At 38.3% G+C, this 27,332-nt stretch overlaps 1 long non-coding RNA gene and 1 other non-coding gene across 2 annotated transcripts in view; one reads left to right on the plus strand and one right to left on the minus strand.

The window, feature by feature from the left end:
- Positions 1-27,332, plus strand: part of LOC132007763 (uncharacterized) — a 159,706-nt gene that overhangs the window by 26,149 nt on the left and 106,225 nt on the right. The gene's annotated exons all lie outside the window — the stretch shown is intronic.
- On the minus strand, positions 1,594-1,700 carry LOC132007912 (U6 spliceosomal RNA). Its single transcript, XR_009401468.1, has one exon. It is a non-coding gene; the product is annotated as a U6 spliceosomal RNA (small nuclear RNA).

The following is a 27,332-nucleotide window of genomic DNA, read 5'->3' on the forward strand; positions in this document are numbered from 1 at the left end:
TTATCAGTGAGAAACACAAGTGAAATGTGGCAAATGCATAGGTGTAGAACAAGGTGCTCGTGGGTATCCTGTGGAGTACCAAGGAAACTAGAATCTCTAGGCTTTTCTTATAACCAGTCCTTGACTGGGCCTTCTCTTATCACCTTCTGTTATAGGTGCTCAGAGAATATGGATGAATCATTAGTTCGAGCAGAGCTCTGAAAAGCATAAAGGTCTAGTGAGTGTTGGTGTTACTATTATTTTTTTTTATAAATCATTTATTAGGGAAAGAATGTAGCTTGCCACTAATATCTTCCAAAACTCAATATAAATGATTTTTGAATAATTCAAATGTTGGATTATTCATATCCACTTGACCTTCTCCAGTAGCTGAAATCTTTGAGAGTTGATGGTTTGCAGGTATTTGAAGAAACCATTATGCAAATGAAAATATCACAGTCACTAAGATATTTGTTGTAGGCATTATGGCAGACACCAAAAAGGTATAATGTATTCTCTCAAAGGGCTCACCATCTCTTTTGAGAAAATAAACCTGAGACATGTTTCTCATTAAATAACAATGAAATTTTTAAATGGCTCTTTGAGAGGCTGATGATAATCACATGCTAATGCATGAGCATACCAACAGCAATTCAAAGAAGAAATACATAATTTCAAGCTGACATGAGTGATCTACAGAGGTTTGGTGGAATAGATGCATTTTAAGCTAAAGTTTGAAAGGTCAATAGAATTAGAGTAAGGAGCAATGAAAGAAACAGGATAATGGGTTGGATAGAATAGCATGGCAGACTAAACAATCCATAATAGAGAATGTGCTTATGCATAAACAAACTGACATCATTTTTGCACTTAGTTTGGACTATAGGCTTGAGTGAACAGAGAATATCTGTGATTCAGTTTGAATTCTGTGATTCTCAGCCCAGGAATTTTTGCCTAGTTCTTCTGGTAGTAAAGTTCAACACTACAGAGGAAAACGACACCTATTACTGCCTGTTTGGTGGGCTCTCTTGGGTCACTGTAAGACTAGGTTTCAAAACGCAGCAGATAGAGGATCAGCTTTGAGGAAACACCAAGTTCACCAAGTGAACTGGAGCTTGTCCAAGGGAAAAAGAAATTGTCTGTCTGCTTGCTGAGATGTTGCTAGGAAGATTACCCAAGAGGAGACTACCTAGGAAGGACTGGCTGAGACTTCCAGCCAAAGAGAGAAAGAATGACTCTGAAAATAAATTGCCTTCCAATTCCCAGTGTGAAGTGCAGCTTTGTAAAAGAGGATTCTATATAGAATTATGCTTCCTAGAAGCACATTATGTAACATTCAGCAGCCATACTGAAATGGCCCTTTTCCTGAATGTGTGGTGCATATGGCTAGCAACATGACTATGCGGGGGAAAAGAGAAGGAAAGAAAGGTCATTTCCAGGTGTGTTTTGGTATAAGTCTTTTTTTTCCCAAGTACTAACTGATATTGTACATATCAAAGGTCTAGGAAGATCTGTATCCATATTATCTGCTTTCAGTTTTTTTATATGAGAGTAACTTTATTTATTATTTATTTATTATTAAAGCAAAGAACTGAACATAATTTTAAAGGGCATAAAAATATGGAATGCTTCCCAAACTTTCATGTTGTCCTTATGCAGGGACCATGTTAATCTTCTATTTATTGTCCCAGTTTTAGTAGATGTGCTGCTGAAGAAAGCACTCCATTGATCCACTTCTAGATATCCACCCAAGAAAACCTGAAATTCATCATGTATGCTAAGTTTTGCTCTTTGTAATTCTATTTACAAAATGGAAACATGATTGAAAAGCACATGCTGAAATTAATTTGCACTTCTGCCTAAATTGAGTACTTTTTCTGCTTAAAATTTTTTCCTGATAAAAATAAAAGGATTTGAAGAAATCAATACTAGAGAAACTTTTTTTTAAAGATTTTATTTATTTATTTGACAGACAGAGATCACAAGTAGGCACAGAGAGAGGAGGAAGCAGGCTCCCCGCTGAGAAGAGAGCCTGATGCGGGACTCGATCCCAGGATCCTGAGATCATGACCTAAGCTGAAGGCAGAGGCTTAGCCCACTGAGCCACAAAGGCACACCCATACTAGAGAAACTTTTAATAAAACAATTTCTAGTGGATGATGTATTCTGAAGTTTGAGCTTGTTTGTCAATGTGAAGATGAGAAACAGTTTACACACCGACCTCAAGAAGCAGCTGGATTTCTACTAGAGTGTACACACTGTCTTGTGCTCTCAGTGTTTAGAAGAAATGGCCATTTTCCCCTTCTTAATGGAAAAAAAAAAAACCTCTCTGAAAAAAATAAAAGGGGCACCTATCTGACCATAATCTTTGGTGCATACCTGCTGTCTCGGAAAAGAAGAAAGAAAAAATAATAATAAAGTTCGGATAGAAAATTCAATCCAATATCAACACACCGACAAATGAACAAATTCACCTCCGAAGGCTTTAAAAATAAAACAACAGAAAAGAAAACACTTTGTCTTGAAATAATTTTTGATTTATGGAGGAGTCACAAAGATAGTACAGAGAGTTTCCGCATACCCTGCACTCACCTTCCCCTTAGGCCACCACATGAGAAGACTTTTCATACCAAGTTGGCCCAAAGCCTGAGGAGTTGATTATGAAGTAGAAGTCTCAGTAAAAATGGAACAGTAAGATTAATGACAAATACAAACTGGGAAAATTTTACTCTTTGAAGTGAACACTATAGATATTCTAAAAACTCAACTTTCATTAACACAGTTTTATCTTGTATCTTTATATGGCCAATAGCACGTTACATGATTTGTGGAAGAAAGGGGAATCTCTTCATTTTTGATAAATCCCACTCCAGCACGAATTGTAGATTACCATCAACTCACGAGCACCATATTGTAGATTCATGTACAATAAATGTAGTAGGTGTGTTTCTTCTCTGGGATGGTGATAAATCTCTTAAAAATGTCAGCCTGCAAATAAAATAATATCTTGAAATTTATGGCCAAAGTCACTCACCAAAGCACTTGTTTTCAATTATTTTATTAGATCATACTCACCAGTGTTAGAAAAATGTAAGGGAGACAATGGGGGGATGGTCTTGAGAAGAGAGCTATGAAAGGGGCAAAGAATGGAAGGCCAGATGTCAAGGAAAAAAACTTTGAGAGTGCTTTCTTGGCCCTGCAATCTTCAATTTCCAACCCCCCCCCCAACTTTTAATAGGAAACTATCTTACCTACGCTGTCATGACTTGGAATTTGTATACCCTATTTCCAAAGGAGATAGTGGCTCTCTGTCTAGATATCATCAGGCTTAGCCTTCTTTTAATTGAGTTTCCTGATGCATTTGACAGACTGTGCACGGACATCAGGGATCCTCACTATCTTGTGTTTACCAGTGATGCTCATGTCAATAGATAATTGCAGGGAAGCCTTGGTTCCATACACTTACTAATTTTCCTAAAGCAGGTCCTTGAATTACATTGCTTATAATGCACATTTTTGCAGGGTCTTGTTGTAGTTTGGGTCTATTAATAAATAGATGGCCAGGTAGAAATTTCTGGAGTGTCAGAAAGACAGCTCCAGAGTGGAGTACACATTACATTTATAGAAGTCCAATATCTGCCCAAGCCTACCACAGGTTGGTGATAACCAGTCCATCAGCCAGGCAATACCTCATTCAGCAGCATCACAGGGAAGATGGTCTTCTCTAGCACATCACTTAGTCTCTACATGGGTCACCTTCTTATAAAAAATGGACAGCTTCTGGCTGAGCCTCAGATACAAAACTAGGGGGACACTCACCTCCTTCTCCAACAATGACTGTCCAATCTGTGCGAGTCAAATTCCTTACTCCGCAAATGAATGAATGGTCTTTCCAAACACTGTGAAGATGGTTTAAAAATTTACATCTACACCTTGGGGGTTTTCTTTTTTGAGTAGTAATGGATAAAATCAACTGACATTCTATTGGCTGTTTTCATTAAAATTCAAAACCGTACTACTCTCTCATCCACCTCTCTTCAGGGATTTTCCCTTCGATATTTAGCTTTTAGCTAATGAAATGATTTAACTAGTATGGCATTCTTGAGGGCTATTTATCAAGTTCAAGCACACAAATAAAAACTCACAATCCCCTGTTTTGTCTGTGGTACATAGTAAAGTGGAGATCTCAGTGGAAGGCTTCAGCCAGCACTGTGGCTAGGTGCTACCTTTCTTGAAACAAAGGTCTACACAGCATGCCTTTCTTGAAAAAGATCCTGTCTGGGTGGACTTCACCGCTAAGCTTTACTCATTATATCAACCAAAAAGGTAACAATTGATGATGAACAAGATATGAGTTTAATACCAAACCCACTAGCCTAGGGAACATTTCTGCTAAAAATTAGAACCATCTCCTTCAGGAGTAAAAAATAAAACTACAACTTTACTCTAAATGAACCTTACCTAGTTATTTGCATAAGCTTAGTGGTTTGAATCCAGGAGTTTACATGTGAGCAAGAAGATGCATAACATCAGTGGTGCAAATGACTAAGGAATTCTACAATAGGGCATCTCAGTGATCCTGAGCAAAAAGAATTATTTTAGTTCCCTAAACACTATTTCTCTCTGAAAATAAAAGCCAATGCAAAGACCTTCATTTCCAGCTATAGAAACTGCTCCTATAGATCCATGATACGGTGAGGCCAATACAAAACAGTGGGCTTTGCTTTTTAGCCATTTCTCCTCTTTCATATAGGCAGCAGGGACCTGGAATGAAAAATGCTGCTCAAAGAGTGAAATTCCCTCTGTAGCCCTGTTTATTAGCCCACTTAGGAATAATCGATGCCCCCGCATGAGTAAGAGGGGCATGTTATTGATGGTTGAGCTTCTAAAAGTAAGTAAAGAGTGTAACATTGCTTGATTGGTTAAAGTGTACTATTAAGGGAATAAAAGGATGGACAGAAAAATTGACGGATTTACTGACAATAAAAGCAGTGACTATAATAATAATAATATATGTTATGATCATAAACATTTGGTCCTACATTAAAACACTCCACTCTCCTGAGCTTTTGAATTTTGTTTCTGGGTAATGTATTATTTTGTCCTCTTCCCTGAAGCTAGTTGTCACTTATTATAGCCATTAAAATGCCTACTCACTGTGTTTTTCAAAGTATAGTATACATGCCTTTCATGCATGAATTTTTTTACCCTAGTTATTAATGCGTGTGCAGGTGAGTATGTGTGTCTATGTGTGTGTGCAGGTGTGTGTGGTGTGTGTACCCATTTGTGTCTGAATATTTGCATCTTTCCATTCCTGAAATTCAGCTTTTTTTCTATTAGTGGAGGTTAGCAAGTAATTGAATTTTGGGGAAATACAACTCCACTGTCATCTTTTTTTTTCTTCAAATTTTTATGTGGATTCTAGTTAGTGAATATGCAGTGCAATATTGGTTTCAGGAGTAGAATTCAGTGATTCATCACTTACACACAACACCCAGTGCTCATCACAGCAAGTGCCCTCCTTAATGCCCATCCCCCATTCAGCCCATCCTCTACCAACCTCCCCTCCAGCAACCCTCAGGTTGTTCTCTAGTGTTAGAAGTGTCTTATGGTTTGTTTCCGTCTCTCTTCCTCTCTCTTTTCCCCCTTCACCTATGTTCATCTGTTATGTTTCTTAGATTCCACATATGAGTGAAATCATATATGTGTCTTTCTCTTACAGACTTATTTTGCTTAGCATGATGCGTTCTAGCTCTGTCCATGTCATTGCCAATAGCAAGATTTTATTCCTTTTATGGCTGAGTGATATTCCAGTGTGTGTGTGTGTGTGTGTGTGTGTGTGTGTGTGTGTGTATACCACATCTTCTTTATCTATTCATCAGTCAATGGACATCTGGCCTCTTTCCATGTTTTGGTTATTGTTGATAATGCTATAAACATTGGGGTGCATGTACCAGTTTTGAATCTGTATTTTTGTATCCTTTGGGTAAATACCTAGTAGTGCAATTACTGGGTCATAGGGGACTTCTATTTTTAACTTTTTGAGGAAACTCCATACTGTTTTCCAGAGTAGCTGCACCAGTGCCAGACAACCACAGTGCAAGAGGGCTCCCCTTTCTCTGCATCTGTGCCAACAAATGTTGTTTCTTGGGTTGTTGATTTTGGCCATTTTGACAGGTGTGAGATGATATCCCATCATGGTTTTGATTTGTATTTCCCTGATGATGAGTGATGTTGACCATCTTTTCATGTGTCTGTTAGCCATATGGTTGTCTTTTTGGAAAATGTGTATTCATGCCTTCCCATTTCTTAACTGGATTATTCGTTTTATGGGTGTTGAGATTGTTAAGTTCTATATGGATTTTGGATACCAACCCTTTATCAGATATGCCATTTGCAAATATCTTCTCCCATTCCATAGTTTTGTTGATTTGTGATATTGTGCAGAAGATTTTTATCTTGATGAAGTCTCAGTAGTTCATTTTTGCTTTTGTTTCCCTCACCTCCATTTTTCCTTTTGTTTCCCTTACCATATCTAGTAAGAAGTTGTTATAGCTGAGGTCAAAGAGGTTGCTGCTTATATTTTCCTCTAGGATTTTGTTGGTTTCCTGTCTCACATTTAATTCCATTGTCATCTTGATGATATTCATTTAAGAGAGTTTTGGCTTTGGTGTGTCAGTTTTTGTGACTTAGTAGTAACCAGTATCTTATATGTACATCATATGTATATATATGTATTGCACATATATATATATATAATATATATATATAAAATAATCTCTACTCTCATTGTGAGGCTTGAACTCACAGCCCCAAAGTCAAGAGTCACAGGCTCTACTGAATGAACCAGCCAGGCAGCCTTAATTTTACATATTTTTAACTTATATTGAAATATTTCAATCATAAAAAAAGTATTAAAATAATAAAACAGATACATATATATGTCTTGCTCAACTTAAAAAAAATGACATATTACAAAAAGAATTAATGCCCCTTGTCGATGCCTCTTTGATAAAAATTTACACTTTGCAAAGGTAATTATGGCCTAGGATTTGGAGGATTTCTTTGGAGGTTTTTTTGTATGTATGTTTGCTTGAGTAATATTTAGGGTTTTAAATTTTATATAAAGGGTATACTGTTTTGTATTTTTCTGAAACTTGCTTTCCTCATTCATTATTAAACTTGGATTTTCATCCATGTGGATATATGTAGCTCTCTGGGCCAGTGGATTTTTCATTGCTCTATATTATCCTATTGGGTAGATAAGCAATAATGGGAACATTGTCTTAATGAAGGACATTTGGATTCTTCCTGATTTTTCTTTTTTTTTTTTCTTCCTGATTTTTCTACCATAAAATTGCTTCCGGTAGTAGTATTATATTTCTGTCTGTATGTGCATGAGTGAGAGTTAATCCTAGCACATAGATCTATGAGTAGAATTTCTGGGTAATAGGATAGATATAACATTGGTAGGTATTGCCAAGTCAATCTCTGAATTGTTCTACAAATTTCTACTCATAGCATCAATGTATTCTTATTATAAGTAATATGAACAGATTTTAATTTGCATTTCCTTGATTACTAGTAAATTCGAGAACATCTTCTGTGTATACGTGCATATGCTTGCAGGCTTGCCTAAGTGCTGCCTAAATTTAAGGGTAGAACAAACTGTGTAAGCAAAAGTGGTGATTGGTTGCTGGTGTGGGATAAGCAGGGAACCTGCTCATGTCCTTCCTGGACCCTTCTCTAATGAGAGGCAGGATATATGAATATATATATTCTCTTAACAGCAATCATGATAGCAGATTTTCCTACAACATTGTCCTTCGTGCTATCCTTCAAATATTACATAACCTATAATATGAATTTAATATGAATTCAACAAATATAATATCCCTACCTAACCACTTAGTTCTGTGAGAGTAAAGTGAGAAGAAGTAGAAAACAATACATGCTGATAGCAATTCCTACCTCATCAAATTGAGCGAGATTTAATTAAGTCATGTCTCAAGAGCTCAGCCCTAAAGTTGGGAAAGAGTATTTACTCAAGAAAGGTAAGCTTCAAAAGAAAATGTTTTAAGAAAAATAAAGAGAAGTTCTCTTAAAAGTAACATGTCCCTTATTCCATGAGGTTACATAAGGCCCTCTTCCCATACCACCCCTTAGTTACTGCCTCCAGACTATTTTGGACTTGGAAACCAGGCAATGCAACTTACTGCAAGCGTATGTAAAGTAAGAGTGAAGAAGGGTTGAGATTAGTCTGAGTAGTTTTCCCGAGTAAAGAGCAGGGTATACTGGTACTTGGGGTCACTCAGAGATATTTTTATTACTTACTTTCTGTTCTTGGCTATGTTCCTGATAGGTGACAACTTGAGAACTAAAAAAAAAAAAAATGAGGATTTTTCTTTTTCTTCCTTATAAATGTCAGTAGACTCTAACAGCTTACTCTCCAAAAATAAGTATTTGTCTGGAAAAGTACTGGAGAGACGTTTTTCTTTCCCAGCCAGCCAGGGAGTGGATATGTTAAGACTTTTTTTTCTTTATGAATCCAAAGAAAGAATAACTAATAATTAAGCATCTGGGCTCTTACTGTATCTGGCCTAAAAATTCATATTCCAAAGTGATGTGATATGATGCACATAGCAACTTAGGAACAATCTATAATATCAAAAGTATGATTATACATCAAGATTTCAATCTCAAGGTATCTTTCCGACCTCAGAATATATTTTCCAATAAGTATATTTAAATGGCAACTGGGTAATATAGATAGTGCCAAAAGACTGTATAAACTGTGATTTAGCCAGACCCTAATAGTAATAGTATTAATTATGCTGTTATATTATTTTTACTAACTATATATATATATTTATAGATCATATGTATACTATATATATTAACTATACTATTATCTATTACATACAATGCCTGAATACTGAATTAATTCAGGTGTTGGGAAGAAGAAGAAAATTCCCTTTTACTTTAGTACTTTCCTATCTCTCTTTATGAGTCTTATATTGCCTTTTTTGCCCCTTTCTTAAGGATATTGGTATCTTCATGCAGTCCCCAATCCTCCAGCCCTTCCCCATCAAAACTCTGAATCTCTGAGTTGTTCAGTGAAATTGTGATAATATGAAAGCAGTCTGGTTGAACTAACTTACACTAACATGAAAATGATTCCTTAATCCTTCTAAAGGAATTTGCATTCTTAAAATGTAGCTTTGATAAGCTACTTGAATCTTCAGTATCAGAATTTCAGGCACATTAAGTAAGTAGAAAATTTAGTCATTATTTGATGAGCTATTGGGAATGAAGGGAGACAATTTCAATATCATCACTGCCTTGGGAATTGCCTTTCATAATCTATTCTGTCCCACTAATAAGGACTTTTAAATTTTTCTAACAACATCCACTTCCCATGGCAGTAATGGATATATCTACAGAGAGCTTTTTAAATGGTCATACTTTTATATCATAGATGGCTGCGTCAGGACTTCTTTCAGAAAATAAGAATAATCACTTGTGAAATGTTTGTGTTTTGTTTATTTTTATCTTTTAAAATTATTTTTTTTTACTTTGTTTTTATTTTCCTGATAGAATCAATGGGAAAGGATACTTAGTAGACTCTCAAAAGAAAACAACTCATTCTTTAAGCCCTCCCGCATTCTGCCTCTGCCAATAAATAAAAAATAAAGGGGAAGAGGAGGATGAAAGAAAAGAAGCAAAGACAACCCACATATTGGAAGTCATGTTTGTCCTATATCTTGACATAGAAGGAAAGCTTTATAAAGAGGCTTGCCTCTGTGTCCTGCAATAAAAATGAATATTAGCATGGAAGGATATTATCTGCAAAAGCTGTGAATGATTAAACTTCCTTTCTTGCTAGAAAATAAAATCAAGGTTCACATGGTCATAAGAATGTATTGGAGGGGTCACTGGTTGGCTCAGTGAGTTAAAGCCTCTGCCTTCAGCTTGGGTCATGATCCCAGGGTCCTGGGATCGAGCCCCGCATCAGGCTCTCTGCTCAGCGGGGAGCCTGCTTCCCCGTCTCTCTGTCTCTGTCTGCCTCTCTGCCTGCTTGTGATCTCCATCAAATAAATAAATAAAATCTTTTAAAAAATTATTTAAGAATGTATTGGACACACACAGTTACAAATTCTAGTGTTCTACTCAATGAATGCCTGATTCTTAAAATAAATGGTTTTGGAAATGGCAATGTAAGGAGTATCTTGACATGATGGTGATGAAATCCAAATTGTATTATTGATTTATAGTCCAGTGACTCCATGCTTACTCTATATTTGATGACAAGATGACCTGCTCTTTGACAACATGGCGACATGTATCCTAAGACTTTTCTAAGTCCCTCTGGAGGTCACTGATCCAGAAGAAATAGAAAATTATTTTTGCTCACCTTTTAAAGATTCCTTTGTCTCATCCAAGCATTCTCATTGATTGATTCTCATTACTATGCCAGTGTTGAATTTTTCTAAGCCATGCCTGTCTTTCTCCCTTCTGGACTGTTCGGCTCAGAGCCTTATTTGCGTGAGTTGAAAGAGGAGTTTAAGTTTCTACCTCACTTTTGTCTTCGTTTCTCAAGAATCATAATTCTCCCAATATACATATATGTATGTGTATGTATGTGTGTGTGTATTTTTTTTTTAAAGAGAAACTTCCTTAAAGAGTTGTTTTGTTCTTAAAACTGATGGCAGTAATCTGATGTTAAGCAAAGCTTTAGTCAGGGAACTCCATTCACAAATAGAGTGCTTAATCGGTTCATTTGTTTGTCCCAAAGATTTATTAGGGCCTTACTATATGTCAGTCACTAGATTAATTGCTAGACCAAAAGGAGTGAACGAGATAGACAGTCTTACTTCTTGGAAGCTTAGCACCAAGACAGAAAGACAGATCTTAAACAATAATTACAAGATTAAGGATGTTATAAAGTGGCAAGTGCACATGCTATCAGGATGTACATAGTGAAGGCCTTTTGGAAGATGTGGCATTTAAGCAGAAACCAGGAGGAACAATAAGAATTAGAGATGCTAAAAGTGGGGAGGGGTTATGCAGAAAGAACGGCTTATATGAATGTTCTAAAGTAGAAGAGAACATGACCCATTTGCAGAAAAATAGTGCTTTGTCACCAACAGATAGAAAATGAGGTCAGGAATGCTACAGGTAAGATTTTTATCATTAAAAAAAATTTTTTTTGAGACAGAGAACATTCACAAGCTGGGGTGAGGGGCAGAGGGAGAGAGAGAATCTTAAGCAGGCTTCACACCCAACGTGGAACCTGACATGGGGCTCTATCTCAGGACCCTGAGATCATAACCTGAGCCAAAACAAAGAGTTGGGTGCTTAACTAACTGAGCCACCCAGGCACCTCATGGATGAGATTTTAGTGATAGGTATGATTCATATTCTGGGGAACCTTGTAGTCATCCCAAAGAGTTGATCTTTTTCTTTAGGGTCATGACACATTTTTTAAGTCAGCGAGTAACATTTGCATTTCAGAATCATCTCTGGCTGTAAGTGTAAAAGTAGATTTGAGAATGGTGAGATTGAAGGCAAGGCATCCCTTTATGAAGTTCTTGCAAACCTCTGGTTACAACAACATGGTAGCCTAAGAGAACAGGAAAAAAATCTTGCTAAAAATATCTGGATATTCTCAAAAGAAAAAATAGTTTAAGTAAGTATGTGTGGTCATAAGAAATACGGATGACAGAAATGAAGGATCTAAAATCACAGAGAAGCCAGCAAGTGGGCCATTGCTGTGGCTGCCTGGGGTAGTTGCTATGAATTGGCCATTTGCAGGCTTGGGTTTTAATGCCCACGTAAGGACAAAACTGTTATCCTGAAAATCCATACCAAACTCACAATAAGATACCACTTCACACCGGTCAGAATGGCTAAAATTAACAAGTCAGGAAACTAAGATGTTGGCAGGGATGCAGAGACAGGGGAACCCTCCTACACTGTTGGTGGGAATGCAAACTGGTGCAGCCACTCTGGAAAACAGTATGGAGGTTCCTCAAAAAGTTGAAAATAGAGCTACCCTACAAACCAGCAACTGCACTACTGGGTATTTACCCCAAAGATATAGGTGTCATGATCCGTGGAGGTACATGCACCCCAGTGTTCATAGCAGCAATGTCCACAATAGCCAAACTATGGAAAGAACCTAGATGTCCATCGACAGATGAATGGATAAAGAAGCCACACAATGGAATATTATGCAATCATCAAAAAAGGAAATCTTGCCATTTGCAACAACGTGGCTAGAACTAGGGCATATTATGCTAAGCAAAATAAGTCAATCAGAGAAAGGTAATTATCATATGACCTCACTGATATGTGAAATTTGAGAAACAAGACAGGATCATAAGGAAAGAAAGGAAAAAACGAAACAAGAAGAAACCAGAGAGGATGACAAGCCATAAGAGACTCTTAACCTTAGGAAACAAACTGAGAGTTGCTGTCGTGGCTGGGTGATGGACATTGGATAGCACTAGGTATTATATAAGACTGATGAATCAGACCTGTACCCCTGAAACAAATAATACATTATATGTTAATTAAAAAACAAACAAATTTGTCCTGAGATTCTTCATCTTTCTTGAGTAAGAACACTTTCATCTGAGAGTTTTAGCTCCTGGGCCTCACCTAACACACATCTGGGGTTTGTATTTGTAGTACTAACTTGAACCAAGAACACCCAGGAAGCCAAACACAAAATTGATCTGAAGAAATGTTTCCATAACCCAACCACTCTACTTTCTGTCTCCATCAATCAATTGACTAGAATTTGGGTCTGAGAAAATTATCCAGAATGCAGCTAAAGAAATGAATAATACAAAGCTAAAGAAATGAATAATACAAAGGAAAAGTTGAGAAAAATAGAAAACAGAATAGGCAAGAACATCATATTCAGTAGGAATTTTTGAAATGATACACAGAGAATGAAGGACAGAAAATATTCAAAGAGAAAATTATATCGACTCTTTGGTGAAATTCATGATCACTCAAATTCAAGAGCCCTGTCCCTCCTGGTTCCAAGCAGCATAAATGAAATTATTTTTCACCCAGACAAATCGTTGAGAAACTGCAGAAAATCAAAGCCATTTGGAACATCTTATAATCGATCAGAAGTAAGACCTATGAAATAAAAAGCAATAAATTAGTTAATCTGTCAGCAGAGTTCCACTAGTACCAACGAAAGCTATACCATTGAAAGAAAACTGCCAACTTAGAAGACAATTTTACTCAGGCATTTACTCAAACAAAGAAATTTGTAAAAGGTGTGTTTCTGTAAGAAGGATATTGAACACAGAAGAAAGGAGTGAGATACAAAAATTAATGGTGATGCCAAAGACATTGATGCAAATATATAAGCACATTGACTCTAACAAAACAGTAATCACAATGGAATAATGAACTCAAAATCTCAGAGGTTTAACACAGTAACAGTTTGGTATTTGTTTATGGACTAGTCCAAGATGGTCAACAAGGGCAAGGGGAAATAGGAGGTACATGGGAAGGCTCTGTTCCATTCCATTGCTATGGGACCCTAGATATAATTAATCCTTTCTTGATAGGAGGTTCTCGTGTCATGGGAAAGATGAAGGATAAGAAGAAATAATGTCAAATAAGTATATGAGCTACCACCTGAGGTGGACGTCTGGTAGACTGCTGTGGAGGAAGCCTTGGAATGATCTGTAAGAACTTCCAGTGTGAAGACCACTGCACACAGTGAAGAGATATCCCATGAAGCAGAAATGAGATGAATAAAATTTTAGAAGTGGAAGAACGCAAAGTGATTTCAAATGAGACAAACATTTCTGAGTTTTGATGTGTGTACCATGGCTGTGGAAGGTGTTAATATTAGAGGACTCTTGGTGAAGGGTATTCAGGAAACTTTGTACTATCTTGCAACCCCTATGTAAATGTAGAATCTAAAAAAAGTTTTCAATAATTGTGTATGTGTGTGTGAGAGAGGGAGACACGGAGAGCTAGAGTAGGAAGGATAGAGACAGAGAGGGAGGGAGGGAAGGGGTAGAGAAAGGAGAGTTTGTGTGTGTCTGTGATGAAGGATAGATTATGGAGGAAATGAGAGAATCATTGTAGTTCTCCTGTTACAATTGAGGCAATTGATACAGAAAGAACACCGTTTGTCTGAAGTCACACAGCCATTGAGAAGCAAAGCTGTGACTAGCCCATTCTGGTGCTCCTTCTATAGAATAAAACAAGAGGTATGAGCCTGGCAATGGGAGAGATCTGTAAGTGGAGAATATTTGGGACCAAACACATTGTAGGTAAATTTGTGCTTAACCATGCAAGCCAAGGGAAGCAAACTTCTAAAAATGATTGATGTCAAATGTAAAAAATTAAGAGTTAAAATATGCTCTTTCCCATGAATGTCTACAGGATGATTTACTTCCCCGTATGCTAATAATGTTCTGGTTTTAATCAGCAACATATTGCATAGTAAATGCTTACCTGTAACCTGGTTCATTAAAATTAATTGGTAAACACGGCTATATTTTTAGAATATAAATGCAGCATCTATTAATGAAGGTGTGAAATCTCCTCTCATGGTTTTGTGTATGCCAATGGGGATTTTATAAGGATATCGAAAAATATTATTACAAGGTCAGGGTTGAACACTGACATTGCATGTTATTTTTTTAATTGAAGTATAGTTGGAATACAATGTTATATTAGTATCAGGTGGACAACATATGATACAATGATTGTGTATATTACTCAGTGCTCATCACTATAAGTGGAGTCACCATCTGTCACCATACAACATTATTACAATATTATTGACTTTATTCCCTATGCTGTATTTTTCATCTCCATGACTTATTTATTTTATAACTCAAAGTTTATATCTCTTAATTCTCTTTGCGTTTTTCCCTCATTCCCCACTTACTTTCTCTTGAGCAACCACCAGTTTGTTCTCTGTATATATGAGTCTTGTTTCTATTTCTTGCTTGTTTGTTCATTCACTTGTTTTTTAGACTCCACATATAAGTGAAATAATAGGGTATTTGTCTTTCTCGGGCTGACTTATTTCACTTAACATAATGTTCTCTAGGTCCATCCATGTTGTCATAAACGACAAGATCTCATTCTTTTTCATGGCTGAGCAATATTCCATGATGGATGATAGATAGATAGATCCCACTTCTTTATTCATTTATGTATAGATGAACAGTGTTTAGAATAGGCTTGTCAAGAAGGCCTGAGAGTTGGTAGAGAGCAAGCCTTGAGAATTCTGAGACAAGGCAGAGGGAACGAGATAGGAGCTGGCCTGATGTGTTGAGGGAACACCAGAGATTCACAGAAAGGTGGGGGGTGGAGGAGGCATTGGGGAGAAAAGTAAGAGAACAGTTCAGTCAGGGAATGGTGGGGGGAGATCATGGAGTCTTGCAATATACTATAAAGACTTCCAATTTTACTCTGTGCGAGATGGCAAAACCTTGGAGAATTTTGAGCAACACGATGATGTGAACTTGTTTACATTTTGCAGGACTGCTATGGCAGTTCTATTAGGAAATGACTATATAAAGGCAAGGGTAGAAAAAGGGACGTCAGTTAGAATATGTTAGGGAATTACAAGAATCTGGTAGGAAATGGTGGTGGTTCTACCAAAGTAGTGGTCCACAAGTCAAAGTGGTTAGATTTGCTGCACTATGGGACGTGAGGTGGGAGAGAAAGAAGAATCAACAGTAACACCAAGACTATTGGCCTGAGAAGCTAATTGCATTAAGTTACTATTATCTGAGATGTGGTAAGGTGTTATTACTAGGGAAGAGATCAGAAGCCCAGTTCTGTACATGTGGAGTTTGAGATGTCAGATATTTGAGTGGGAATTAGGAGCAGAAAGCTGAGAATGCAAACAAGGCCTCTGTAAAATGATGGGCAATCTTACAGACTTGCAGGGTGGCCAAAACTCCCTGAGGAAGGGTTTTGTCTTGCATACTATCAAAGTGAAAGAACACGAGCATTTGGGGACTGGGTATGACCATCTTGAATAGGCTGCTGAAGATGCACTGAAAGTTTCAGTAGGACACAGAGACCTAGAGAAAAAAAGCAAGGAAGTGAAGATGGAAGAGCATCAAAGCCAAGCCCCAACCATGTGGACTATTTCTCTGAAAGAAAAATTTTGTAAATCCCTCTCTTGGACTTCCCCTCTGCATGCCATGGCTCCTACCGCCCCATCCAGCTTTCCAGAATTTATACTAATACCATTAGTTCAGCTCTGGGCATCCTTGGTCTCCCAAGAAACCAATCATTATTTGTGACACTGTTTCTACGGATAATTCTAAGCAATGCCTACCTTGCTTGAAAATACAGCCTTGCCTGGATTTTAAAAACTAAATCAGTTCTAACTAGGCAGTACAGTTCAAATCTCCATTTGTCTGGTCTTTTTCAGTATTGCTTTGCAGCTTACCATGACTGTCATTCCCAGCAAGTCCCAACCTTCTGGGAATAGAACACTCTGCCATTGCTAGATTTTGTGACAACTCAGAGTCCTACCTCCTCTCCTACTGTCTCCAAAATTCCTATTTTTTCATTAAGGAATTAATTAGAATTTGTTTGGGAAGAACGTTGTGACACCTCTTGAGATAATTGGAGACGTCCTGGGCAGTGGCAGAGCCAGAGTCGGGAGTCACTTAGCTGAGATATTTTCATCTGAAAACTGAGAAAATTGACACAAGAAAAATAAATGACATATGGGCGGGGGGAAGTTCTCTATTGAGAAGCTGAGTGAAAGTGCAGATAATTAATGATGCAGAATTATCGACCCAGTTCTGATGAGCAGCTGCACAAGTTAAGATGGAAGTTCAGGTCTCAGAATTATATATGGGGTGAACTTTTTCCAGAAAGAACACATGGAGACAGGATCTAAGAGGTATTATGCAGTTACCTTGCCTTGAATATATGAGTGCTAGGGAGGCACAGTAGGGAAGGCCCCCAATTTTCCAGTACAAATGATGGAAGGATGGTTATTATCAACCTAGTGCTGCTTTGCTTCATCTCAAATGTAGATGTGGGTCTCCATTATTCATGGCAGTCTATCAGGGCTTCTATTTCACTCCCCATGCCTCCACCACTGCACCAGCTCCAACCCCATACAGAATGAATAACTACTAACCTGGAACACAATTTGCAAAACTGTAGACTTTTATTGTGATGGCTTCTGGCAAATGTCAAAAACTTCAACAATTTAGATTGTTTTGAGGGTTTCCTTTAGCTACGACCTCAACCTTGTACTTGGCCCAGCAGATTTTCTGTCTAGGCCAAAAATCAAATAACATTAGTCTGGTAAGGAAGCTCATCTTGATGCTTGGAGAAAGGAGAGGGGGGGCACAAGTCAAACCCATGGTTACCCCAATAGTCACTCATGAGATAGAAAATTCAGGAGAAATCATCATCAGAGGTGATCAGCTCAGTGCTCCCACTTCCTGCCCTAACCACCTCTCCTACAGGGCTTGTTATTCCTGCCTTTAGCCTGGAAAGCAGATTGTATGAGAGAGGAGAGTGAGCTGTGTTCTATAATCACAAAAGGATATCTAAGGGGAGATGAGAACACATAAAATAAAAATTGCACAATTGAAAGAAAAGTCTGTCACTTTAGATGGCAAAGTCGAGTCAAGAGAAGTAGGGTGACTTGCCTAAGATATAGGAGCTGCTTAGATGGAATGCTACTGAGCAGTAACAAGAAAGGAACTATTGGCACCTGCAACAAGGTGGATGGAACTCCAGGGAATTATGCCAAGTGGGAGAAGCCAATCCCCAAGGGTTGCACACCAGATGATGTTATTTCTACAACTTTCTTAAAATGATAAGGTTATAGAAATGAAGACTAGATTAGTGGTTGTCAAGGATTGAGGGAGGTAAGTAGGCTTCGCTATAAAAGTACAATAGGAGAAATCCTTGTGCTGATGGAAATGTTCATATTTTGACTACATAGATGTCAGTATCTTGGTTGCCATATTGCGCTGTAGTTCCGCATGATGTTACTAGCGGGAGAAAGTGAGTAAAGGGTATATAAAAGGTTATACAGGATCTCTCTGCATTATTTCTTTTTTTTCCCTCTGCCTTATTTCTTAAAACTTCATGTAAATATGCAATCATTTCAAAATTTAAAAAAATTTAAAAAGCACCTCTCAAGACAAATCTGACTGGGACCCTTAGAATCATTCATGAAAATGTTTTCCTCTATCTTCATTAAGCGATAGCCAACAAGGTTGTATAGGTTTGTCAGTCCTATCCAACTGTATACTTGGTAGCTGAGCATTTATTGGGCACAAATTTTATCTCAGTGAAAGAAGCTGCCGTTCTGGGAAAAATACGTGCGGCACAATTTTCACTCTGACCTTTGGACCTTTTATGAAAAAGATATTTTCATAAACCTTTTATGGAAAGATGTTTTCCTCTGACTTGCCTTCTTAAGACCAAAGAACATCATGTCTGCATCCATCATCACCCTTCAAAAAAAAAAAAAAAAAAAGAACTTGAGTCAGATTGGGGTCCCAGGTGTAGACAGAGTGACTCTTAGTGGAATGTCTGCTCCAGGGCTGGGATGAGGGGTCTCAAAAATGGCATCAGTCTGTGACCTACATTCTGCAGGTGGAAGACTCTGAGTAAAAGGATGGTAAAGCCCTGGAATTGCATGATAGGGTGGGACAATATAAATACGAGACCATAGGTAAGGAGCGAAGAAGTAGGCTTTCAGTGGGTCTGAAGTCTGGGACTGCTAAGAGGGCCGTGTGTGCATGAAACCGACCTTCACTAGATCCTGACTTGCCTCAGCTTCAGTATGTTGGTCCTGCCGCCAGCTGTTTGCGCCAAGGCCTGGGCACACGGGTGATGTGGTCGGAGGCTCCCAGACACCTGGGGGAATGAGAAAGGGAAACTTCACAGGGAACCTGAAGAGATGTAACCTCAATCGAGTGACCTTGAGGGGGGACTAAAGGCCATGCAAGCCATTGGCTTGGGCAGCTGCTGGGTCCCCTGCTCTGCCTACTCAGGTGTCACCACCCGAGGGTAGTCTCAGGTTTGGTTTGGTTTGGTTTTTTAAGATTTTATTTATTTTATATAGAGAGAGAGCACAAACAAGGGGAGCAGCAGGCAGAGGGAAAATCAGGCTCCCATCTGAGCAGGGAGCCCAATACAGGACTGGATCCCAGGACCCTGAGATCATGACCTGAGCCAAAGCCAGACACTTAACTGACTGAGCCACCAAGGCGCCACTGTCTCAGTTTTAATGTTGGGTACCCTGTATCCTGGAAGCCACTCTCAGTCCCAGGCATTCCAGAGAGGGCTGGTTACCCTAGGAGCTGGTGAAGGTTGGACGTTACCAGAGAAGTTCATGTGTCACTAAAATGTTTCCCATGGTGTCGTTTAAGCTGATGAATTTACCCGTCCCAGCTTAGAAACTTGGTTTTTATTCCCCACACGAAAACTGGATCCACCTTAAGGGAAGGCTCACATCATTTGTGTTCATTGAAACTGACACAAAAAGCCAAGTACAGCAGTAATTAATTTACACATCAAGCCGAATACCAAATACCGTTAGAAGTCTGGCTATGGCAGATCAGGGCATTCTCTCCTCATAGGGAAGCTTCATGCAAAAACAAATAGTTGACAGAAATTTTTCAGGTGAGCAGGGAACCAGAAGAAGGCTGAACTTTGTGGTCCATGACAGAGTATGCCTAAGCAGAGAAAAGTGCTGGAGTTCGGGGGTACACACACATACACACACACACACACACACACACACACCAACTACCCCAACTAAAAATAGTTCTCACCCTTGCAACACATGATGCCCTCAGATATTTTGTATTTTACCCTGTTCTATTTCAATTTTAAAATATAAGCCATTTAAAAATATTTGAGAAGCACTAGGATCAAACAAGACAATCGTATGTCCACAACCTTTTTCCAAAGAGGTTGAATTACAATGGATTGGGTTTCTGCTCCCTAAATTGCACTTACTTTCCCAAACTCAGCCTCTGTGTACAGTCAGGTCCCTGTGATTGAAGTTGTGCATCGGACTATAAGATCTGACATTTCAGATGTAGGTTTACCTGTAGCTTGAGCACTGCATGTTCTCTCTTTGTGTGTGTGTGTGTGTGTGTGTGTCTGTGTGTCTGTGTTACTAGATTAATGCTCACTGAAACACATTCTTTCCAAGCTCTTGCGGAGAATTTTACTCATGCCCCCAAGGAATACCTTACAATAGTTACCTAATAACTCATTTTCAAGAACTTGACAATTAGCCAAGTGCTTTTGCCATATGGTATTTACTTGAGTATCCATGAAATACATAAAGCAAGTATTACTGTCTTTCCAATTTTACAGACAAAGAAGCTAAGGCTTAAGGGGATTAAGTGATTTCCCCAAACAGCACAGCCAGTAAATGAAAGAGATTCTACCAGTACCAAGGGGGTGGGGGGGGGGGGGGGGGGGGGGGGGCGGGGAGACTACGACTTTGAAAGACAGTATTATTATCTCGGCCTTCTTCAATATGCTCTGCTCACCTTTTTCCAAAGAATACTCCCTCGTTCATCAGGACCTTGTTCTGAGGAGGGTCTGGAGGAAAAGCCACCATATACGGATCCTTCGTGGCTCAACCTGTGTTCCCGTGTCAACCATCCCCTCCCTGGCCCCTTCTCTTCCACTTCGGCACCCAGGACACTACCTCAAATCTCCCCCACTTCCCTTTCCTCAGTCCCTTCCTTTCTGGTTTTGTTTTGTTTTTTAAGATTTTCTTTATTTATTTGAGAGAGCAAGCACAAGTGGGGAAAGAGGCAGAGGGAGAGGAAGAAGCAGGCTCCCATTGAGAAGGGAGCCCGACTACACAGGGCTCCATCCTGGGACCCTGGGATGGTGACCTGAGCCGAAAGCAGCTGCTTAAGTGACTGAGCCACCCAGCAGAAAGGCCGCCCTCCTTTCTGCTTTTTAAATCTGTTCTCACCAATCTGCTTTATTTATGTCATGGTCAGGAACAGCTCTTCCTGGTACTAGAGATAGTTCAAGTTCACTGCAGACCATCATTAACTTATAGTTTCTGTGTCGGGACCACATGGGATTTTTAAGAAGCCCCAGAGAAATGCCACATGGACTGCTGCCAGGCTGGTTTATTAAGGGCCAACCAAGATGGCAGGCAAACCATTTCGTGGACTCCGCTGAGCCACCCTGGGCAGCCACCCTGTCCAACCCCCCTGTTCTTTGCTCTGATACCTGGTCATGTTCATCGCTTTCCAACTCAGTTTTGCTCTGGACCTTCAGGTTTCTAGTTTTCTCCATCAAAAGGGCCTCCTCTGGGGAGAGTTAGTTACTGCCCTCCCCCATCACCTCCAGGGGGTAAGACAAACCTGATGTTCAACTTTATGCCCCGCCTGCTGAGTACATCCTAGAATTTAATTTTTGCAACTTCCTCTGTCCTTGCCAGCCAGGCTTTGTAGTACCATGGGACACCTTCAATTATCTTGAGAAACAAGAAATCCAGAAAGTAATGTTAGCTTTAATATACAAAATCATACGACATTTTCAGGGGGAAAGAATGTCATCAAATGAAATTAACTTAGTACTTTGCAACTTCAGATTGGTTAGTAGCCAGCCACTCTTTTAGAGGACCAGGACTATAGCATTTGCAGACTGGGGAATCCTGTGTGGTGAGTCTGCAGATATATTCATAATAAAGTAAAATATATATGTGTGGAAAATATGCAGACTGGATACTAATCTATATGGGGGGTCTTTAGAAGGCCAGTGTACATGTTTACATTGCTAGGGGATTGATAAAGTAATAGCATTTCTAATGCTCGAAGCAGAGAAGAAAATTGTTCCCCATGCTTTGGTTTCAAATAGTGATGTTGTCTGAAGGACAAGTTCTGCGTTCTCAGAAAGACTTATTTCCTAGTTTGGTGTCAGCTCAGTAAAGGGATGACCAAGCCCAGGCTGGAGGAAACTGGGTCTCCAGGGATATGTGAAATGCAAAATACCAAGGCACGTGATCTCAAAATGTTCTGTGACATGGTTGAGTCTTCCCACATAAACAAGGCTACAAATAAAAATTCCAAGCCTGCCTTAGTCAGAGCACACCCAAATCAGAGATTTTTGTCTGGAAGCTCAGAAATTTCAAAACAAACCAACAAAATAAAACAAGAACAACAAAAGCAACACCAAAACCCTTAATCTTCTTAGTGTCTTGTTGCAATTTATGTGATTTTCATGTGCCCAATAGGTCACAGTGGCTAAGTGAGGGTTTTGGGTAGAAAGATACAGAATAATTTTGCTCTGACTCTTGCATTAACTGGCTGTTTCCGCGCTCTCGCTCTCTCTCTGTCTCTCATACAATCTCTCTCTCTCTCTCTCACACAGCACAATCTATCTAGCTTTCAAATAGAGATGATAAACCCCAATTTGACAAGTTTTGCAAAATGGAAATGAGCTAATCTGTTTGTGACTCCTGGCATTTATAAGGTGTTCAATAAATGGAAGTTGTGATTATTTTCCTCTACGTGAGAAAGGATTTATAAAAATAATCTTCATTTACCCCTTTAAGTCCTAGAAGATTTTATAGTAATCATCTTACATCCTGTAATCCCTAGTCTTTTTTTTTCCTTCATTTCTTTTTAGACCAAACATGTTTGGCTTCTTTAATTTTTCTTATATGATTTACATCCTCATTAATACTTTTGGGGATATTCCCAACCCTAGTTTATTGGAATGAATAGTTTATAGAAGGTTCATCGTGGATCCAATAGACTGCTAAATTTAGGCAAGTCCCTTCATAGAGATCAGTGAAATGAGAACATATGTAAAAGTGATTTGTTTATCAGCAAATGGCTTTGTAATTGTTAGGAGCGATCAATATTATATAACAAAGGATTTAATGGAATTTTCAACTCTAGAAATATATTCAAAAAGATAATAATGGTTTCTTGAAACACTGTTTACAAACGTTACTTGACTTCTAGTCCTCTGTCATAAAAATACACAATAATCCTGTAAACCTCTTTAGGACACTTTTTAAATCACTTAGACCTTTTTGTCTGGTAAGAGGTAAAGGAATTTTTTTAAGGAAAAATGTGCACGTATGCTTCATTTAAGATTGTTACGTTGTCAAATAATTTAATATAAAGTTTAATTAAAATATAGTAATAATCATAATTCATAAAGATACATTTTACTTTTCACAGTTTATGTGTGGTACAGGCATGTGATTTATTTTGAATGAATTTTTAAAGAAAAATATATAATTTATTAACACATTAAATCCAAAAGTTACATAAATATTTGATTGGGTGATTGAATAGACAAACCAGAGATTAATATTGAACAACACATTATGGTATTTATTTTTTTTAAGATTTTATTTATTTATTTGACAGACAGAGATCACAAATAGGCAGAGAGGCAGGCAGAGAGAGTGGGGGAAGCAGGCTCCCTGCTGAGCAGAGAGCCCAGTGTGGGGCTGGATCCCAAGACCCTGAGATCATGACCTGAGCTGAAGGTAGAGACTTTAACACACTAAGCCACCCAGGCGCCCCACATTATGGTATTTAAAATAGGTAAGAAACATTTGGACAGCCTGAGATTCAGAATTCTCGCATTTTTGCTTTTCAACACCCGTCGTGCTTATCTGTGTAATTTGGAGGCTTGTTGCTAAGTGACAGCAAGGAGAAGTGGCCACTGCTCTTTGCAAGTGTGCAAACAACACCTGACAGGTGTGGATGGTCTTCATTTTCAATGAACGGAAAGTCACAGTTATGTAATTTTCACCCCTTAATTTTTCACACTGTCTTTGGGAGTCCTAGAGTAATCTTGATGTGCAAATTGAGAATTTGGACCACATGGATATAACTCATGGCTCCAATGGAGGCTGTCTTCAGGCTCACTCATAGAGCTGTGATCCTTTCTGGGCTCCTCATTAACCAGTATTTCAACATCAGTGTACTCTTTAAGTCCTGCCCTACCCATCAGACCATTATTAAATTACATTAAATTAAATGATATTTAATTGAGAATAGAAAGAATTTGAAACTTTATAATACCAACAAGCTCCTTGGGAGCTCTATGAATAAATGATCATTTGAGTCACTATTGAGTGTGCCCATATGTTTTCCAGTAATTATCATACATAAAAATGTCATATATAAATATCATTATAAATTCAGATAATCTCAAATACTTCCCTTTCAAAGGAAAAATTCATATAATGATTTAACCTTTTAATTGTTTCAAGAAAGAAATGGAAACCAATCTTTCCATTGTTTGGCTATTGTGGACAGTGCTGCTATAAACATTGGGGTGCACATACCCCTTCAGATCATTACATTTGTAGTGATAGGGTAAATACCCAGTAGTGTGATCGCTGAGTCATAGGATAGCTCTGTTTTCAACTTTTTGTTGAAAAGTTTTTGTTTTCAACTCCATGCTGTTTTCCAGAGTGGCTGCACCAGCTTGCATTCCCACCAACAGTGTAGGAGGGTTCCCCTTTCTCCCCATCCTTGCCAGCATCTGCTGTTCCCTGACTTGTTAATTTTATCCATTCTGACTGGTGTGAGGTGGTGTCTCACTGAGGTTTTGATTTGTATTTCCCTGATGCCGAGTGATGTTGAGCGCTTTTTCATGTGTCTGTTGGCCATCAGGATGTCTTCTTTGCAGAAATGTCTGTTCATGTCCTCTGCTCATTTCTTGATTGGATTATTTGTTCTTTGGGTGTTGAGTTTTATAAGTTCTTTATAGATTTTGGATACTAGCCCTTTATCTGATATGTCATTTGCAAATATCTTCTCCCATTCTGTCAGTTGTCTTTTGGTTTTGTTGACTGTTTCCTTTGCTGTGCAAAAGCTTTTGATCTTGATGAAATCCCAATAGTTCATGTTTGCCCTTGCTTCCCTTGGCTTTGGCGAGGTTTCTAGGAAGAAGTTGCTGTGACTGAGGTTGAAGAGGTTGCTGCCTGTGTTCTCCTCAAGGATTTTGATGGATTCCTTTCTCACGTTGAGGTCTTTCATCCATTTTGAGTCTATTTTTGTGTGTGGTGTAAGGAACTGGCCCAGTTTCATTCTTCTGCTTGTGGCTGTCCCAATTTTCCCAACACCATTTGTTGAAGAGACTGTGTTTTTTCCATTGGACATTCATTCCTGCTTTGTCGAAGATTAGTTAACCATAGAGATGAGGGTCTATTTCTGGGCTCTCTGTTCTGTTCCATTGATCTTTGTGTCTGTTTTTGTGCCAGTACCATGCTGTCTTGATGATGACAGCTTTGTAATAGAGCTTGAAGTCTGGAATTGTGATGCCACCAACTTTGGCTTTCTTTTTCAGCACTCCTCTAGCTATTCGAGGTCTTTTCTGGTTCCATATAAATTTTAGAATTATTTGTTCCATTTCTTTGAAAAAATTTGATGGTATTTTGATAAGGATTGCATTAAACATGTAGATTCCTTTAGGTAGCATAGACATTTTCACAATATTTGTTCTTCGAATCTGTGAGCATGGAACATTTTTCCATTTCTTTGTGTCTTCCTGAATTTCTTTCATGAGGATTTTATAATTTTTTGAGTATAGATTCTTTGCCTCTTTGGTTAGGTTTATTCCTAGGTATCTTATGGTTTTGGGTGGAATTGACTTCTTAATTTCTCTTTCTTCTGTCTTGCTGTCAGTGTATAGAAATGCAACTGATTTCTGTGCATTGATTTTATATCCTGACACTTTAATGAATTCCTGTATGAGTTCTAGCAGATTTGGAGTGGTGTCTTTTGGGTTTTCCACATAAAGTATCATGTTATCTGCAAAGAGTGATAGTTTGACTTCTTCTTTGCCGATTTGGATGACTTTCATTTCTTTTTGTTGTCTGATTGCTGAGTCTAGGACTTCTAGCACTATGTTGATTAGCATGGTGATAATGGATATCCCTGCTGTGTTCCTGACCATAGTGGAAAAGCTCTCAGTTTTTCTCCATTGAAAATGATATTTGCTGTGGGTTTTCAATAGATGGCTTTGATGATATTGAAGTATGTAACCTCTATGCCTACACTGTGAAGAGTTTTGATCAAGAAAGGATGCTGTACTTTGTCAAATGCTTTTTCAGCATCTATTGAGATTATCATATGATTCTTGTTCTTTCTTTTATTAATGTATTGTATCACACTGATTGATTTGCAGATGTTGAACCAAACTTGCAACCCTGGAATAAATCCCACTTGGTCATGGTGAATAATCTTTTTAATGTACTGTTGGATCCTATTGGCTAGTAATTTGGTGAGAATATTCATATCTGTGTTCATCAAGGATATTGGTCTGTAATTCTCTTTTTTGACAGGATCTTTGTCTGGTTTTGGGATGAAGGGAATGCTGACCTCATAAAATGAGTTGGAAAGTTTTCCTTCCATTTCTATTTTCTGGAACAGTTTCAGGAGTATAGGTATTAATTCTTCTTTAAATGTTTGTCAAAATTCCCCTGGAAAGCCATCTGGCCCTGGGATCCTGTTTGTTGGGAGATTTTTGATAACTGTTTCAATCTCATTACTGGTTATGGGTCTGTTCAGGTGTTGTTTTTTTTTTTTCTTCCTTGTTCAGTTTTGGTAGTTTATATGTCTCCAGGAATGCATCCATTTCTTCCAAATTGTCAAATTTGCTGGTGTATAGCTGCTCATATTATGTTCTTATAATTTTTTGTATTTCTTTGGTGTTGGTTGTGAGCTCTCCTCTTTCATTCATGATTTTATTTATTTGGGTCCTTTCTCTTTACTTTTTGATAAGTCTGGCCAGGGGGTTGTCAATCTTATTAATTCTTTCAGAGAACCAGCTTTTAGTTTTGTTGATTTGTTCTACTCTTTTTTTGATTTCTATTTCATTGATTTCTGCTCTGATCTTTATTATTTCTCTTCTGCTGAGTTTAGGCTTTCTTCCTTTTTCATTCTCTGGCTCCTTTAGGCATAGGGTTAGGTTTTGTACTTGAGACCTTTCTTATTTCTTGAGAAAGGCTTGTATCACTATATATTTTCCTCTCAGTACTGCCTTTGCTGTGTCCCATAGATTTTGAACAGTTTTGTTTTCATTATCATTTGTTTCCATGAATCTTTTCAATTCTTCTTTAATTTCCTGGTTTACCCATTCATTCTTTAGTAGGATGCTCTTTAGCCTCCATGTATTTGAGTTCTTTCCAACTTTCCTTTTGTGATTGAGTTCTAGCTTCAGAGCATTGTGGTCTGAAAATATGTAGGGAATGACCCCAACCTTTTGGTACTGGTTGAGACCTGATTTGTGACCCAGGATGTGATCTATTCTGGAGAATGTTCCATGTGCATTAGAGAAGAATGTGT

Source organism: Mustela nigripes, chromosome X, assembly GCF_022355385.1.
Source record: "Mustela nigripes isolate SB6536 chromosome X, MUSNIG.SB6536, whole genome shotgun sequence".
NCBI lineage: Eukaryota > Metazoa > Chordata > Mammalia > Carnivora > Mustelidae > Mustela > Mustela nigripes.